Source organism: Vitis riparia, chromosome 1, assembly GCF_004353265.1.
Source record: "Vitis riparia cultivar Riparia Gloire de Montpellier isolate 1030 chromosome 1, EGFV_Vit.rip_1.0, whole genome shotgun sequence".
Taxonomy (NCBI): domain Eukaryota; kingdom Viridiplantae; phylum Streptophyta; class Magnoliopsida; order Vitales; family Vitaceae; genus Vitis; species Vitis riparia.
In genome coordinates, this window is record NC_048431.1 from 7,913,220 (window position 1) to 7,931,129 (window position 17,910).

The 17,910-nt window shown below is 32.5% G+C and overlaps 2 pseudogenes; one reads left to right on the plus strand and one right to left on the minus strand.

The window, feature by feature from the left end:
• Positions 1 to 1,498: 1,498 nt before the first annotated feature.
• On the plus strand, positions 1,499 to 5,852 carry LOC117926755 (annotated as a pseudogene).
• Positions 5,853 to 6,733: 881 nt separating this feature from the next.
• Positions 6,734 to 14,879, minus strand: LOC117926840 (annotated as a pseudogene).
• Between the last annotated feature and the right edge of the window lie 3,031 nt (positions 14,880 to 17,910).

Here is a 17,910-nt window from a genome sequence, read left to right on the forward strand (position 1 = left end):
AAAAAATAAAATTCCTCAAGGTATATATTTTAAAAAAAATTCCTTAAAAAAAAAAAATTCCACAAGGGAAATTCAAGAGACGAGTTTCCCATGGGAAAATTTTTTTTTTAAATATATATTTTTTTTAAAAAAATTCCCAAATTAAAAAAAAAAAAAAAACAATTCTGCGAGGGAACTCGTCTATTGAAGAGACGAGTTCCCATGGAAAAAAAAATATTTTTTTTTAAAAAAGTTCCCAAATTAAAAAAAAAAAAAAAAATCCTCAAGGGAACTCGTCTCTTCAAGAGACGAGTTCCATGAAAAATAAAAAATATATATATTTTTAAAAAAATTCCCAAATTATTATTTAAAAAAAAAAAAAAACTATTCCTCAAGGGAACTCGTCTTTTTTAAAAAAAAAAAAAATTCCCAATATATATATATATTTTTAAAAAAATTCCCAAATTATTATTTAAAAAAAAAAAACAATTCCTCAAGGGAACTCGTCTCTTGAAGAGATGAGTTTCCATAAAAAAAATATATTTATTTTTTAAAAAAAATCTCAAATTATAAAATAAAAATAAAAAATTCCAAAGGGATAATAGTCTCTTTAAAAAAAAGTAATATTTTTAATATATTTTTTAAAAAAATCCCAAAATATAAAAAAAAAATAAAAAAAAATATTGCAAAAGGGAAATCGTCTCTTCATTAAAAAAAAATCCCAAATTATAAAAAGAAAAAAAAATCCAAAAGGGAAATCGTCTCTTCATAGATAAGCCGTTTGCTATGAACAATACCGTTTGTTATTTTGAACAACACTGTTTGCTATCATAGGTAAGCCGTTTGCTATCATAGCTAGCCCGTTCCTTGAAGAATTTTTTATTTTATTTTTAATTTGGGTATTTTTAAAATAAATAAATAAATAAATTTCCCATGGGAACTCGTCTCAAGAGACGAGTTCCCTTGTGGAATTGTTTTTTTTTTTTTTTTTTTTTTTTTTTTTTTTTTTTAATTTGGGAATTTTTTATAAAAAAAAATTTTAAATTTTTTTTTCCCATGGAACTCGTCTCTTGAAGAATTTTTTTTTTTTGGGAATTTTTTTATAAAAAAAATATTTTTTTTTTAAAAAAAGAGACGAGTTCTTTGAAGAATTGCTTTTTTTTTTTTTTGGGTATTTTAAAAAAAAAATTAAAATTTTTTTTTTCCACGGGAACTCGTCTCTTCAAGAGACGAGTTCCCTTGTAAATGGGGAATTTTTTTAAATACTAATTTTTTTTTTTTCATGGAACTCGTCTTTTGAAAAGACGATTTCCCTTTGACTTTTGAAATTTGAAAAGATGATTTTGGTTTAAAAAAAAAATTATCCGCTGAACCTCTCTCCTCTCTCCTCTCTCCTAAGTGGCAAATCCTCTTTCCTAGATGGCAAAAACTATCGTATATTTGTAATAACTTCTTCTACTATAGTAATTTAAGCATAACTTTTTTAAATTACCGTCCTATTGAGAAAAATCCCCGTTTATCTCTCTATACTTTCAAGTTTCAACTTCATCGTCCACACAACTCCGCTCTCTGCACATCTCATGCACTAAAAGGTAAGCGTTCAAATCTACTCCTTCTAATCAATTTCTCATGCTTTCTCTTTTATTTTCGTGTTCGAAAATATTAATTTGCTCCGGCTTTCTTGCTCATTTACTATTGAAAAAGATTTACAGCTTGATGTTCCATTATGATGATGTTCTTCCTCAACTGCAACATCTTTTTCCAGTTGGCTATTTGATTGAGTTTGGTGGTTTTCTTTTCTCTGTGATCTGTGTTTCCTTCAATGTAATTGCTCAACTCTTCCCTCGTTCTGCGATTCTATCTGCAATCAATTTGAAGAAGTTGTTCTTCTCCACCCAGAAAACTTGAGATGGTGGTAGTCAGCCAAGTATTGCGGTTTTTTATACTGAGATCTTTTGATTCTTTGAACGAACTTTCTTTCTCTCCCTTATTTTCAGCTTGATTTTGAATATACGCCACAATTTTATTCGTTTTCCTGCAAGAAAAAATAAAAAAATAAAATCGCGAAATTCAACTGAAGCACGTGTTGAGAACTAAATTTTTTAATTCCGTGGGGGCTTACATGTGTTATGGTGCTCGGGTGTTCATCTCAGCCGTAGACGGCGGAGCTTATTTACTCACGCCATCACACAGGGTGGCACTGGTGGGAACATTTTTCGTCGTCGTTAGAAATTAAATGGAGGTGGGTTGAATGTCGTGCTGGAGGCTCTCACATTTCAACATTTTAACACCGACGTTACTTCTAGAAACCTTTACGACAATCATCCATTTTAATGGTGGACCCATGTGTGCATTACCAGTGATGATGATGGGATGTCTTGGATCACTGATCACCCGGTTTCAGTTGACCCCCACTGTTTGTAGTTAAACTTTTATCAAATAAAACATATATTAATTCACTGTCCAAATTTAGGTGATGTGACTTACCGTCACAACCCTTGATCTCATCAACTTCCATATACTGAAATTGGCTGAATATTTATCATATTGTGAAATCTCAATAAGTCCAATATGGAACATAGTGCTTACTCATCGCCTTCTGACTTTAAGTAAGCCAAGGGTACCCAAGGGTCAATGCTAATCATATTGCCTTCACACATGATCTATCTCATTGTTTGTCTTCATCTTGAATCTTTCTTTCTAGCTTTCAATGAAGACTTTTTTCTTCTTTTCAATTATGTTGTTTCATTTCGAGTGCACTCGAAATTATTTCATTTATCTCAATGCTACTCTCTTTTTGAATTCCATCTCAAAACAGACTTTCAAAAATGAAGATGAAGCAAGCCAACCCATCAGCCCCTTCCCCTTCTCTTCTCTTCTTTTTTATCCTAACTCTATCGGTGATAGAACTATCCGCCGGAGACCCCAGATCACGAACGATCCAAATGACGTGCGGGCACCAGCGTGAGCACAATTCAACCATCTTCGTCACCAACTTTGTGGCTATGATGGAAAATATCAGTAATCAAATGCGCACTTCTGGTTTTGGCGTGGCTGTTCTTGGCTCAGCACCTGATGCTACGTATGGTCTTGCCCAATGCTATGGAGATCTGTCTTTGCTTGATTGTGTATTATGCTACGCTGAGGCGCGAACAGTTCTTCCCCAGTGCTTTCCTTTCACTACGGGTCGCATTTACCTTGATGGTTGCTTTATGCGAGCTCAAAATTACAGCTTCATTGAGGAGTATACAGGACCAAGTGACCATGCCTTGTGTGGAAACGAAACCCAAAAGAACTTCACGTTCCAGGAGTCTGCAAGGCAGGCTATAAAGCAAGCAGTTGCTGATGCACCAAACAATAATGGGTATGCAAGGAGTAAGGTGATAGTGCCGGGAACAGCAAATGAGTCGGCCTATGTGCTGGCTAATTGCTGGAGGACTTTGAATGCAATATCATGTAGGGCGTGTCTGGAGAATGCATCGTCATCGATATTGGGATGCTTGCCTTGGTCTGAAGGGCGGGCACTGAACACAGGGTGCTTCATGAGGTACTCAGATACAGATTTCCTCAACAAAGAACCAGATAATGGAAGTTCAAGAGGTAAAATACTGTGATTTCTTCTTACATTGTGTAGGCATGTTTCACGCAATAACATTCATTGTATTTGATCATGCCAGATCATATGTTTTAAGTGACAAAGCTTGCCAACATTTGCAGGGACCATAATAATAATAGTATCTGCTGTAAGTGCTGTGATTGTTCTTCTAGTAGGGGGAGCGATTGGAGTTTATATCTGGAAGCAAAGAAGGATCCAAAAGAAAAGGAGAGGTAAAAAGATTCTTGCAAACAAATTTTTGTTTGAGAACGATAAGAGAATTAAACATACAGTCCGTGTCCAACACTTCCTGTCACTCAAAAAGCACACCAACCTTAGAAGAAGTATGGTAGTCATTGTGCTGTTTTATGGGTTAGGTTACTGGAATGGACTTCTTATACCCCACCTGTTGGGGTTTTCACCGCTTATTACTGGTGGAGTCTCTAAATAGGCTTGATGTCTATAGTAATCTAAGCCTCCTCAAATTTGATATTCCTAAAATTCAAGAGACGAAAATTTTTGGCAGCTCATTAGGATCGGAAGTTGTGCTTATTCCCTTGCTTTTTCTTATTGAGTTAGGTTCCAACGATGCTATAAAATTAGTTAAGACCCTCCATGACAGTAGCTTGAACTTCAAATATGCTACACTTGAGAAGGCCACAGGATCTTTTGACAATGCCAACAAGCTTGGACAAGGAGGATTTGGAACTGTTTATAAGGTAGTATATTATTAATTTATTATCCACATCAAATGTACTATGCAGCTTTTTTTTTTTCTTTTTTTTTTTTCCCTTTCATAAATGGCTTTTATAAATATTTTACATAAAGTCAGACGACATAACTTATTGGATTTTATCAGAGGTTTACTTGTTACTTCCATAACAGGGAGTTCTGGCTGATGGAAGAGAGATTGCTGTGAAGAGGCTTTTCTTTAACAACAGACACAGAGCAGCAGATTTCTATAATGAAGTTAACATAATAAGCAGTGTTGAGCACAAAAATCTAGTCAGGCTGTTGGGATGCAGTTGCTCAGGGCCTGAAAGCCTTCTCATCTATGAATTTCTGCCAAATAAGAGTCTTGATCGCTTCATCTTCGGTAATTACAAGAAATCTAATTAAGACTAATCTCTGAGATCAACAGATATAGTTTCCCTAGCAGAGGTCCAATATTTTGAAAAACGACTATCACTACTTGTCAAAGTTATTGCTACCACTCTTGGAGCATATCTTACTATCTTGATCCTGTTGATGAAGTCTGACAAATCGTTTACAAATAACTGTGGCAGATACAAACAGAGGTAAAGCACTGAACTGGGAAAAGAGATGTGAGATAATCTCTGGGACAGCAGAAGGTCTGGTCTACCTTCATGAAAATTCGAAGATCAGAATTATCCACAGAGATATAAAAGCCAGTAATATTTTGTTGGATTCAAAGATGCGTGCTAAAATAGCTGATTTTGGGCTGGCCAGGTCTTTCCAAGAAGATAAGAGTCACATAAGCACTGCTATTGCAGGAACACTGTAAGTATCTCTTTTTGGGTTCAAGGAATTATAATAGCAGATCAACTTCTAAAAATATTAAGCTTTAAGGATTTATCAGCGTACATTTAAACTAGAAATATTTCCTTTTTGAATCTATAGAGGATATATGGCTCCAGAGTACCTGCCCATGGCCAGTTAACAGAAAAGGCAGATGTCTACAGCTTTGGTGTCCTCTTGTTGGAGATTGTCACAGGGAGGCAGAACAACAGGAGCAAAACTGCAGAATACTCAGATAGCCTAGTCACTATCGTAATTTTCATGACTTGATCTTTTTAATATTTAATCAGTTTTCTTTATCATATTCACACAAAAAGTGCAAATGAAAGGCTTTTTCCTCTTTTATCAAGTTGTTTTGTGCTTTTGGGTAAAACAGGCATGGAAGCATTTCCAGCTAGGGACCCTTGGAGGAACTTTTTGATCCAAATTTAATGCTGCATAACCACGACAATGGCAACATTAAGAATGAAGTTTTGAGAGTGATGCAGATAGGACTTCTTTGCACCCAAGAGTTCCATCATTACGACCATCAATGTCAAAGGCCCTGCAGATGCTGACAAAGAAGGATGAACATCTTCCTTCGCCCACTAGTCCCCCATTATAGATGAAAGACCATGGAACTTAATGAGGCATGTGAGAACCCATCTTACCCCCTCAATGCTGCCATTTCTGGTTCAGATGCCAGTATCTCCCACAGTTCTTTCTACCCCAGATGACCTTAAGTGGAGCTCGAAATGAATGTTTTTACAGCGTACAGGTAACTCACAAGCTGTGGGCATGTAAATGAAAAAACCTGTCTCAGGGTTAAGCCCATTCTTCCTCAACTTCATGTTGTAAGCATCCCCTAAGCATATGTTGATGGGCACATGGGCAGGTTGCTAAAAAACTAAAGGTTTATATCCAAGTGAGTTTACAATAGTCATCACAACACTAGAGGAGGTACAGAACAATGTGAAAATGGATTCTGATTCAATTTATGATAAATTTGGGTTATTCCAATATATCTATATCTATATATATATATTAACTTGTCCAGCTGGTTCAGATGATTTAATTTTTCCCCTCTGCGGGTTTGGAAGTTTGATTATCAATTTCTAAGAGTTCACAATATGCATTGGCTGTTCCTATAAAATATTAACTAGTAAAGCTGGTTCAGATAACCTTCCTCTCATAGGGTTAAGAGTGATTTTATTAGTTTACTTAAGGGAGAATTCAGTCTTGCAGTTGAGTTCCATGCAGCATTTTGAACAACAGTTTGGTCAACATCAAAACGATAAAAACAAGATAGAAATGTCATTTATTGGATTCTTAAAATGACCTAATTTAAAGAAAGTTTTGAAAGATAAAGATTTGCTACAATGCATTCTGGGCTTCAATTCTTTGACTATCTAAAGATATACCTTTCACAGGGATTGCTCAAAGTTCTACATTCTAACTGTAGCCATTTTCTCATTTGGAGATGAAAAACAGAATGGCGAGAAGATGAGAAGGGTAAGGTAAGAGTATAAAATAATACTTAAATTAGATGAACACTTCAATGAAAAATCCTTTAACCTGAACAGTGAGCTCAAGGTACAATTCAGAACTCACATTAAATATATCCTTCACACAGGAATGCTAATCCTTACAAAATAAAATTAGAAAAATTTGCAAGAGAAGCAAATCCTACCTACCGTTTGGCTACTAAGTTCCCCATGATGCCTCCACCAATCTCATAAATGTTTGGCATTGGAAAATCCCATTTCTAAAGCAAGCTTCTCCAACTCCTCCCTAAATGACAGAACAGAACACAACACATATTTCAATCATCCACCAGATAGCATGATGTGCATAAGCAATGAGGTGAAGTAAACCTGTTAAGAATTCCTGACTGAGCTTTTCAAATATGCAACTCAATCCAGCAAGGCCATAACCAGTGCAACAGGAACAACTACATTATCATCATCCATTCCTTGAAAAAAGAGAAACAAATAAATAAAACATACTCTATTACAACAAATACAAGTGAAAATTGAATTTAATGCCCAAGCTGGTATCATATTATTAACCCCTTCAGCCAAGCTTAACTGGCATGACGATAGGGGAATCCCACATGTGATTCCATACACCAGAAAAATGATAATTACCTAAAAGGAAAAAAAAGATTGTTTGATGTTTTAGGATGAGGTTTCACCAATATAATGAATAGAGACAATATTTTGTCTTCAAGTTGAGACTGGCCAAAAACACACATGATGAGCACAAGATAGAATAGCATGTCTATCGAGTGAAAAGAACTCATTGGTTTCTGATATTCATCTGAGCAGTGATTATCCATTAAGAAGGAAGCGCCTGGAGTTGATAAGATGTTGGGATAGTATAGAAAGAGTAAGACCTCCTTCGAAGGAGGACAAGAGGGAATCAAAATTTGATTAAGATAAAATACAAACCATGTAGCTATCTAAAAAAAAAATCTTGTGGAGGCAAAAATCTAGGGTTCTTAGCTTAAATAAGAATACCCTATAAAAAATTCTTTAATCATTCGTTTAATGCAGGCAAGAATGACAATTTCATTAGTAGTTCAAAATCAATTAGGTTTGGCTTGCAGAAGAGGAGCTTAAGAGTGGGAATCATGTCCTATTTCAAGTCTATGTTTGAAAAACCCCAAGTGAGGAGACCTAACATTGGTAGTGTATCTATTTAATTGCATTGATAGATTAGATAGAGCAGTTTAGAGAGCTCTTTTTAGAGGAGGTGGTGTTAACTTTATCAAAGATGGGGGAGATAAAGTGCCAGGGTCAGATGGATTTTCAATAGCCTTTAAACAATTTCTGGCCTACAGTGGGAAGGGGAATATGCAGCTCATCTAAGTGTTCTATTTAATGTAGCATTAATGCTACATATAGTTTTGGGGGGGTGTTTGATAGTGACATTAAGGATAGGATTTGAGGCCAATTAATCTCATAGGAAGATCCTTGAAGCAGCTCTTATTACAAATGAGGTCAATGATTCAAAGAAAAGAGAAGTATAGGGGCATGGTTTAGTTTTAAATGTATTTAAAAAAAAATAAAACAAAACAAAACAAAACAAAAGAAAAAAAAGAAAAAAAAAGGATCAACAACTATGTGAATTAGAAGTTTCTCTTCAGGCTTGGAAAAGATGGGTTTTGGTCATAAATGGAGAAAATGAATACATTTTTGGTTCATGACACTCCCACAACTTTTCCACACTTCTAGAGAGGTTGCAGCAAGGTGATTGTTGTTCTCCCTATCTATTTGTGATGGTGATGGAAGCTCTCAACTAACTAATATCCAAGGTAGAAGAATGGAGGATTTTCTTAATGTTTTTAAGTAGAGGGTAGACAGGGAGAAGGAATGAATGTCTCTTATTATTTGCACATGATACTCTTTTTCTTTTTATGAGGTCAACATGGATCAATTGAGGCACTGGAGATGGAATGTGATATGCGTCGAACTGATGTCAAGTTTGAAAATAAACATGCAAAATAGTGAACTTCTTCCCTTGGGGGAAATGAACAAATTGGCTTCTCTATTCGGGTGCAAAGTGGGGAGACTCCTTACCTATCTTGGTCTTCCTTGAGGCGTATCTTATAAGTCTCTTGTCATGTGGGATGTAATAGAAGAGAGATGCAAAAGGAGATTGGCCTCTTGGAAAAAGCAATACCTGTCTCAAGGAGGAAGATTAGTGCAAATAAAGAGTACCCTCTTGAGTCTTCCAATATATTTCATGTCCTTGTGTGATCCAAATATATATAACTATAGAAAAGGATTAAATTGAAAAAAAACAAATTGTGGGAAATCATTTGGAAGAAAAAAAGGTGCATCTAGTGAGTTGGTTGATTGTTTGCAAGGATAAGAAGTATGGAGGTTTAGGAATTAGGAGATTAAAGGTTCGAAGCCCTACTAAGCAAATGGTTGTGGAGGTTTGTCCCTAAGCCCAATAGCTTGTGGAAGATCATTTGAGGAGAATATAGGGAAATGAATGGGGGTTGAAGCACATAAGAGGTGAGGGGGAGTTTTCAAACTAAGTTTATGAAAAGAAACTAGAAAATGATGGGAAGACTTTAAATTCAAGACAACTATTTGGGTAAAAAATGGTAAGCAAATTAAATTACAATCAGATAGGTGGATGGGGGAGAACAAGTTGAAGAGGCTATCCCTTTGTTGTTTAGATTAACTTCTCTCAAGACTACTAAAGTTGCAAAATTTATGGGAATGGAGAGAAAGTGGAGGCCATTGGTCATTGCAATTCAAAAGACTCCTTCAAGATTGGGAAGTTGAAATGGTGACCCAATTCTTTTGAGAACCTACTTTTTTGGTTGGGAAGCAGTTATGGAAAAAGATCTCAAGTATATATATTCTAATGAAGAAAAGGTGGACAATGGTAAATGAATGTGGTTGCTACAATGATAGTGAAGAATCAGTTGATCATATCTTGATATATTGTGATAGGACAAAAAAACTGGGGATATTTCTATTAGTAGTCTTTGGTCTAAAATAGGTGTTTCTAGCTTTAATGAGAAAACTTCTTCTTAGATGGAAGTCTAAAGAGTTGGATAAGAGGAAAAGGAAGGTATGGCATGTGGCTCCCCTGTGCTTGCTCTGGAGCATGTCAAAAAAGCACGATGAAAGGGTTTTCAAGAACAGTAATATCAAAGGTTGGAGAAGAACTTCATTAATCCCCATTGGTGTGGTCCCATGTTTCACTGTAAATGGAGAATTACACAATGTTAGACCTCTTAGACAATCTTAACTATGGTTAGATATGTCTTTATGGAGGTTGTTTTGGATAAATGCTTTTAGCATGTTCTCTTTCACACTCATTAATATATGTTTTATTTGTCCATCAAAAGATTTTATACTTGTTGGAATCCAGAATAAAAAGGTTGTCCTAAACAAAAAACATGACTTTATAAGGCTTACACTATGTTTTGACCCCCACTAAAAGAAAGATTAGAAACCAATTTCCACCCCTTAGAATCCATGATGCAAAGGTTGTCTCAGACAAAAAAGATAAGTTTATAAGTCTCACCATATATTTTGATATAATTTTGTTGCTAGTGGTCATTTCCTAAGGGTTACATGCTCCAAAGGACATTATCCCAAAAACAAACCCCAATCTCTAAGCATCAATTTTCTTTTGAAAGTTTGTGGGCCTCACTTTCTAATAGATAAGGCACCATATCAATAAAGCTCAGGATTAGATATTTATTGACTATTGCCTTCTAGGTTTTCGAGGTAGCATTAAGAGTAAGATCTCTAGTGAATGGCATACTTGTTATTCTTCGGGTGATTTGTTTGGATAGAAACATCAAGATCTTTGAAGATCAATATAGACCCTACAGTTCGTAATTCAGGACTTGATATGTTTAAGCCTCAACATCTCAAGTCTTTCAAGGGATTTAGATGAACTTGATATGTTTGGATTAGAGATCCACTTGCTTGTTCAACAAATCATCTCTGGAGGTTTAAGCAAAATGGGAAACCCATCAAGAGGTTCACCTCATGCTAAATTTTGATAGTTTGCTCTTTTGGTAATTCAGGACTTCTTGGGACTGAAAGTGTTTTCAAAATCTATAGGGGCCATATGATTAAGGCCATCATTGACCATTGAGGCCAAGATCCTCGCTTTGTTATAAGGCCAAACCCTTGTGATCTCAACAGGTTACAACAATCTTTTGGTTAAAAGAAACTCGACGATTGTGATAGTTACTCTCTAGTATTTCATAGTACAAGAGAGTGTTAACCCAAGGTTTATTAAACCTAGTTTTGATGATAAAAAAACAAAGGCTTGATCTAATGTTTGATTTAAGCATAATACACAAGCAAATTGGTTGTGTAAATAAAGAAGAAGCCATATAGCTAGGAAGCTTAAGAAGGAGCCATTAAAGGCAAGATGAAAGGTGTGAAGACATCATTTAGGCATCTTTTAGCCTTAGGATTGTTTAACTCACCTTGTGCAATTATAAGGGCATCCTTTTAAATTTTTTATGCACTCTTATGCACTTTTAAATCCTTCAACGACCTTTTCAAAAAAACTTTTTTAGAGCTTTCCAATGTCTTACAAATTCAACAATGGAAGTTATTCTTCAAAAATCAATAATAAATGCATGGTTGATGTACTTGCAAATGATGTTCTGAGAAATATTTACAATCTGAAAAGAGGAAAAAATGGAGTCATGGACCGCGTTATGTGGATGAGTGAAAGGTGGATAGGCCACAACCGATTGTATGTAACAACTAGTTTTTCACAAAACTATATATATGACCTTTTATGAAAGCATTTAGAGGCCACCAACAACTTGCAAATTTTTATTACGTTGAGTCCAAACTTTCATTAAGCATCTATAGTGCATTAAATCCAAACTTATATACTCTTTGTTTGCACTCAAAGTCTTCTACTTGTAAATCTACAATTAAAGAGAGTCCTTATGTAATACTCTTTCACTTCCAATTTTTGTCCAAGGTTGAGAGAACCTTGAAAGAGCTTTTGAAGCATAAAAATTAGAGAATAAGAAAGACACTACGTTGTAAGAGATCCCTTGGTACCTTAACAAACCAATTGTGTACTTATAAGGTTTGGCATTAAGACTTTGTGCTAGTGAAAATTCTCAAGGTTTGGAAAGGTTTTTGGGAGCATGCATGTAGGTGGAGATTTGTCAAATCAAGATAAAAACTTTGTTTATGTTCTCTTACTCTATCTCTTTACTATTGTATTTTAACTATGACATTGTTCTTATTTGTTGGTATTTCTTCACTAGTGGCTAAGCATTTTGAAAATTGACCATCACTTAATTCAACCCCCACCCCCTCCTCCACTGTCCCACCACCCCTAAACCCAATCTTAGGTGGTTTTTCTTATACAAAGCAAACTTCAATAGGAGGGCACTCAGTCAAAAAAATGAATCTCATTATGACAAGTAATGCATGAGAACACTCAGTCAAAGAAATGAATCTCATTATGACAACTAGTGCATGAAGAATCATAAAAAAATAACATCAAAATGTCATATGAATGTTAAAAGTTGCAACTGACTTCACCTCTCAATTTAATTCAAGACATAATTACTCCTCAAACTAAAACCCCTTATCTCAACAATACCTGAATTGATGTAATAAATGGTTTAGTGTTTTTTATTGAAATCGAGGATGGATACCCTTGACCCTGAAATTTTCAGAAAAAAATGACAAATCTTATCAAATAACAGAACAAGTTTTACCAAATCCCTTATCTCCACACTCTCACAAGAACAAAATAGAGTGATTGTAGAAAGGGAACCTGGTTTCAAGACTCGAAACATCTCTTGCATGGCCTTGCCTTTATCTAACACATTTCGTAGCCCATAACCCATGGTAATGGCATCAAAAGAACAATCAGAAAAAGGTAACTTAGTTGCATCGCCCTCAATCCACCTACAATGTAACACATGGCATCATTACCTCATTTTGTTGGTTAGCAATTCTTTTCAACTTAAACCGAAAAGGAATGAAATTATAATGGATTATATGAAATTAATCTATAGACAAATGGTAAGTTTTCGGGACTTATTCCATAATTTGTAAACATGAAATGCCTTTCCAAATTCTTAATAAGCACATTCCAGTTATTAGACTCATCAACACTAGATTTACCAATGCTCACTCAATGTTCTTGTAGCAGGCTTTTGAGAGCAAGTGCTGTCGGGATGAAGCAACTGATAATTGCTCCCTTGAGAAATCAAAACCTATCACCTGCAAAATTGAGGTACAAAAGAGAAAAAAAGAGAGAAAACCTAACATCAATTTCTTTCACAAGTTTTTGATGCTATAGGCTAGACTTAGGCTATAGTGTTGGGATACCGCATCACAATGATTTCTAGCACATTTTTGTACCATAGCATGGAACCTTGATTTAGTAAAGTCCAATAAACTGTTTAAGTCACAAGAATAATGAGCTCTTCTTTATTAAGCAAAGTCTCAATTAGTACTCACAACTAGAAAGGTGCACAAACCATGGTCTCATCTAAATCTACCATAACACCCCTTTTAAAGAAAAAAGTTGTGCTCAATCATACAAAGGAAGTACTTCAATTGCTTTTCCAAATAGACATGATCACTAATCACATTTGACTAATTCAAAAAATTTATACCCATGCCATTGAGTCCATTACTTATGAGCTATAGTAATTTTCTTTAAAAAGAACCCTCTTGTGAAATCAATAAATTATTGACAATAAACTGATCATGACTTTTTGGATGTTTCTAAACTCAATGCACATGGGGCATAATGCATAGGATTACAAGGAGTAATTAAGTAAAATTCATTTAATTCAGTAAAATAATTTTCACTATTTCTAATAAGTGATCCAATCATAGTAATGAATAAGAAGAGAAGTGTATTTCCCATTTCGATTCTCTATTTCAAACTTCCAAACGTTCCCCAAGTTATTTCACACAAGTATAAGAGTAGAGTAGGTGTATATAGACATAGACACAAACATTTGAAACTATAAAACTAAATTTTAACAAAATAGTCTATACTAAGGGTCTGTCCAACATAACTTTTTTCTTTATTTTGTATATTAAAAATAATTTAAAAAATATATATAAACATTAAATACTACCAGAAGAAGTGATATATTTTGCTAATTCTTCTTTTTTCTTAGAAGCAATTGATTCTTAATTTTCCAAGCAAGACAACAGCCACTTATATTTTTGTGGCAACTATAAGAAAGCTTCATCAACAAAGAGAATTAAAAGAAATGTTTTCCTTTTTCTTTCCCTTAGAAAAAAGAAAAGTTATTTATGATTTTTTTTTAATAATTTGTCTCTTTACATTTTTTTAGCATATTTTATTTAGCCTATCAAAAGAAGTGGTATGTTTTGAATCTTTTGATAGTTCTCTCTCTCTCTCCTTTTTTTTCCATAGAAACAATACAGAAATTTGTATTTCTACTTCAAAAATATATAAGCAATTTGCAAGTCAGACCAATATAAAGAGTTTCAAACTTGTTTTATTAATTTACACTCTCTGTATGTGTGTATGTGTGTTTTTTTTTTTCATTTCTAGTGTTTTATTAAGTACTAATAATTCAATAAAATTAAATTAATTAAGAGATATTGAAATTAATAAATAGAAAAAATCTGCATGCGAAAATAATAACAAATACGTGATTTCAGATTTTAAGGAATTTAACTTAATCAAGAATTTGAAAGAAACCTTGCCATCAGACCCAACTCTTTCTGATAGTAGAAATGCCAAATCCCCACTTCCACAACACAAATCCAACACATCGTCTCCCCTCTTGGCCCTGACCCAGATTTTCAGAAAGCAAAATTAAAAAAAAAATTGATAAATCAATAATAAAAGAAAACAGAGAGAGAGAGAGAGAAAAGTGAAATACAAAAATTACCCGCTCCATGATACCGCCATTCTTTTCCATATCCGGTGCTGCCCCAAACTCAAGAAATCATTCAGCTGTAAATGTAATTGAGAAATAAAAAATTAAAAAGACAAAGAATTCAGAAAAATAGAAACCCAAAATTTGGTGGGAGATGATGATGAGGGGGAAGGCGTACATTATCGTAAACAGGAGCAATGCGGCTAAACAGCGCCTGGCGTTCGTTAGCACATTGAACCGGTCGAGATCTGGAGGGTAAAGCGAGAAGATTGGGATTGGAGGATGGGCGAAGAAGGAAGTGAAGTGAAGCCATAGGAGGTAGTTTATCTCCTCTCCGCCCGATGAAATGAAAACAGAAGACTGAAAACTCTAATCTATACGCTTCCTCAAATTAAATCCAATCACCAATCCCGATATGATGTAATCCGGTTTTCCCTTAAGCCCACTCCAAAGTTCACATTTGCGCTTGGGGCTGAGCTTCAACCGTCAAATTTACTTGCCATTAACGGTTAATTTCATAAAACAGTTTTTAAAAATAAATTAGCATATATCAGAATAAAATTCAATTTTTACATGTGTTTTAAAAATAAGAAAAAATAAAAAATAAAAATATTTTAAAATTTTATTAAAAACAAATAAAGTAAAACATAATTTTTTTATCTTTTTTATTTATTTTTATTTAACGATCAATATGGAAAATTTGTGATTTATTAATAAATGTAATAATTTTGAACTCAATTAGTACAAGAAAATAATAACCAAAGTCGATAAGAAATAATTCATGACTTATTATTTCTTTTCTATATACAATTATATTCTTCTTAATTTTCTTACAACACAAATGAATTCTAAATCAAATGAGAATTAATGTTTTACCTTTTAATAAATTTTACTAATTTTAAAAAATAATTCAAAATTCAAAATTTTGATCCAATTAATTGTAGAAATCATCCAAACTAGTACAAAATATTATATATGTAATTAAGTACTAAATATATATGTGATAAAAAAATTGGCTTAGTTTCAAGATTCATTTTCAATAAAATATTATTAACCATTATTATTTTTATGGTATTACTATTCATTTTAAAACAATCAATTATGCCTTTATGAATATATTAATATCTAGATTTTATATATACTAGAATAGTATTATTTTTAGTAAAAAAATATTATTTGTGATGTTATTATAATTTTATTATTCATATTTTACTAAAACCATTTTAAAATTAATAATTAAATTAATAATTTTTTTACAAAATCAAAATAAAAAATTATTTTAAAAAATAAATAAATTAATTTATTTATACGAGGTTTTTAGTTTTTATAGATATTTTTAAAAATAATTTATTATATATTTTATAGTTTATTTGATAGTAATTTTAGAAAATATTTTTAATATTTTTAATACTTAAAAATTTTTATTTTTTAAATATTAAAAAAACTAAAAATGTTGTTAAGAATCATTATCAAATAGATTCTTAACATGTTCATTTTTTTTACTCTTACCTAAATTGGTCAGTACTACCTAAGTTTTGTACAAATGTAAATTTTCTTTTAAAACATAATATGCATTAGTCTATATATTTATGTTTTTCTACTTCCCACAATGGTTCTTCTTAGCCTTTTCAGTTCCTATGTCATATGACAAGTATTTAGACTCCATGGATGATAAGCAAAGAGAATTGTTTAAATACAATATAAGAAAATTGATGATAGGTCAATGACAATTTAAGGAAAAATAGAGAAAATTGAAAAGAAAAATAGAAGGAATGAAAAAATAAAAGAGAAAATAAATAAATTTAAAATTAATACATTATTTTTATATATTATTTAAATTTATTTCATTTATTTTAGCTTTATATATAGAGATTAAATAATTTAAAAATATATAAGTGTTTAAAGAAGTTTAGCAATGATAGGGACGCAGCCACATAAGGCTTAGAGGGGCAAAATGTCCCCTTTAATTTTATTTTTTATTTTTTTTGAATCTGTATCCTTTAGTTTAGGAGGAACCCTGATTACTACCACTAAGTTATTTGATTGATTTTTGTGTGTGTGTGTGTGTGTGTTTTCTTTTTTTGGCCTCGAGAATAAATTAGTTACCTTCTATTTTAGTTTAGGAGGAACCCTGATTACTCCCTTCAATTTATTTTCTAGCTCTGGTGATGATGGTAATTAAGTATTTTAATGGGATGTGTGTAAATGAAACTTGAAACTTGAAACTTGAAATTTGAAATTTGAATTATAGGATTTGTAAATAAAATATAAAGGTTCATTTGATGAAATTTGACTTATAGAATATTCTCAATACTTTATTTATGATTTTCTTTTTCCTTTACTTTTTTTATACAAAAATTTATGATCATAAGTGTAAAATCTTATGTTTCTTAGTACACTAGTGATTGAATTATGCAATGTTTTCATAATTAGAATGGTGTTTGAATTAAAAAAGTTATCGGTTCATGGTTCATTGGTTGAATCAATGATGATGATGTCATAAATAACAATTTATATATGTATATATATATAATTTTTAATAATATTTCAATTTTATATTTGACATATCAAATTAAATAATGAAGAGAAATATAAATATATAAATATTTAAAATTTTATTAAATAGAACATTTATAATATTTAAGTATAAAAATATATTTAAAATGAATAAAAATTATTATATTTTATTTTATTTGCATGTCTTTTGTATTTTATTATTTTAAAATTATTAAATTAATTAATTTATATTATTATTTTTAATTACATTATATAATTATTATAAAAATAAATGTGAAAGTGTTTTATAATTTTATAGAATAAAAATTTGAAAAAAATATTGATTTTGTTATATATTTTTATTTGCAAATATAATACAATAAAAAAGTTTCATAACTTAATAATTAAGTTTCAATTTTTACATCCATCCCAAGCATGCAAATTTTTTTTTTCTTCTCATTAACTAATCCCACATCGAAAATGAATAAAATATATATAGGGATTGTGGGTTATAAAAGGTGGAACATTCATGCAAACAAGATAGAAATGGAAGTATGCTTTCAAAACAAATAAACAAATGGACATTTATAATGGAAGATGCATAGGATCCACAGTCGAGAATTTCTAGTGTTCCTCCCGCATAGTATAACTTACCAATCTAAACTTTCCATGTGGTGAAGAATAGGGTATGGAGAGACGCCAAGGCAATTGAGGGAAGCTTTTTAAGCCAAAGAAGTAGCCCAAATATCGAGCCAGGTGGAACCATTCATGGTAAATGAAACCACAGGAAAGGAACAAACTACAGGATCGAGCCAGCCAAAATCATTTTGTTTTGTTTAATTGCCGGCTAATCATTTCTCTCTCAATTTTAGAACACAGAAGGAAAAGCAAATCTCCACCTGCAGTCAGTTCTTTATGTTAA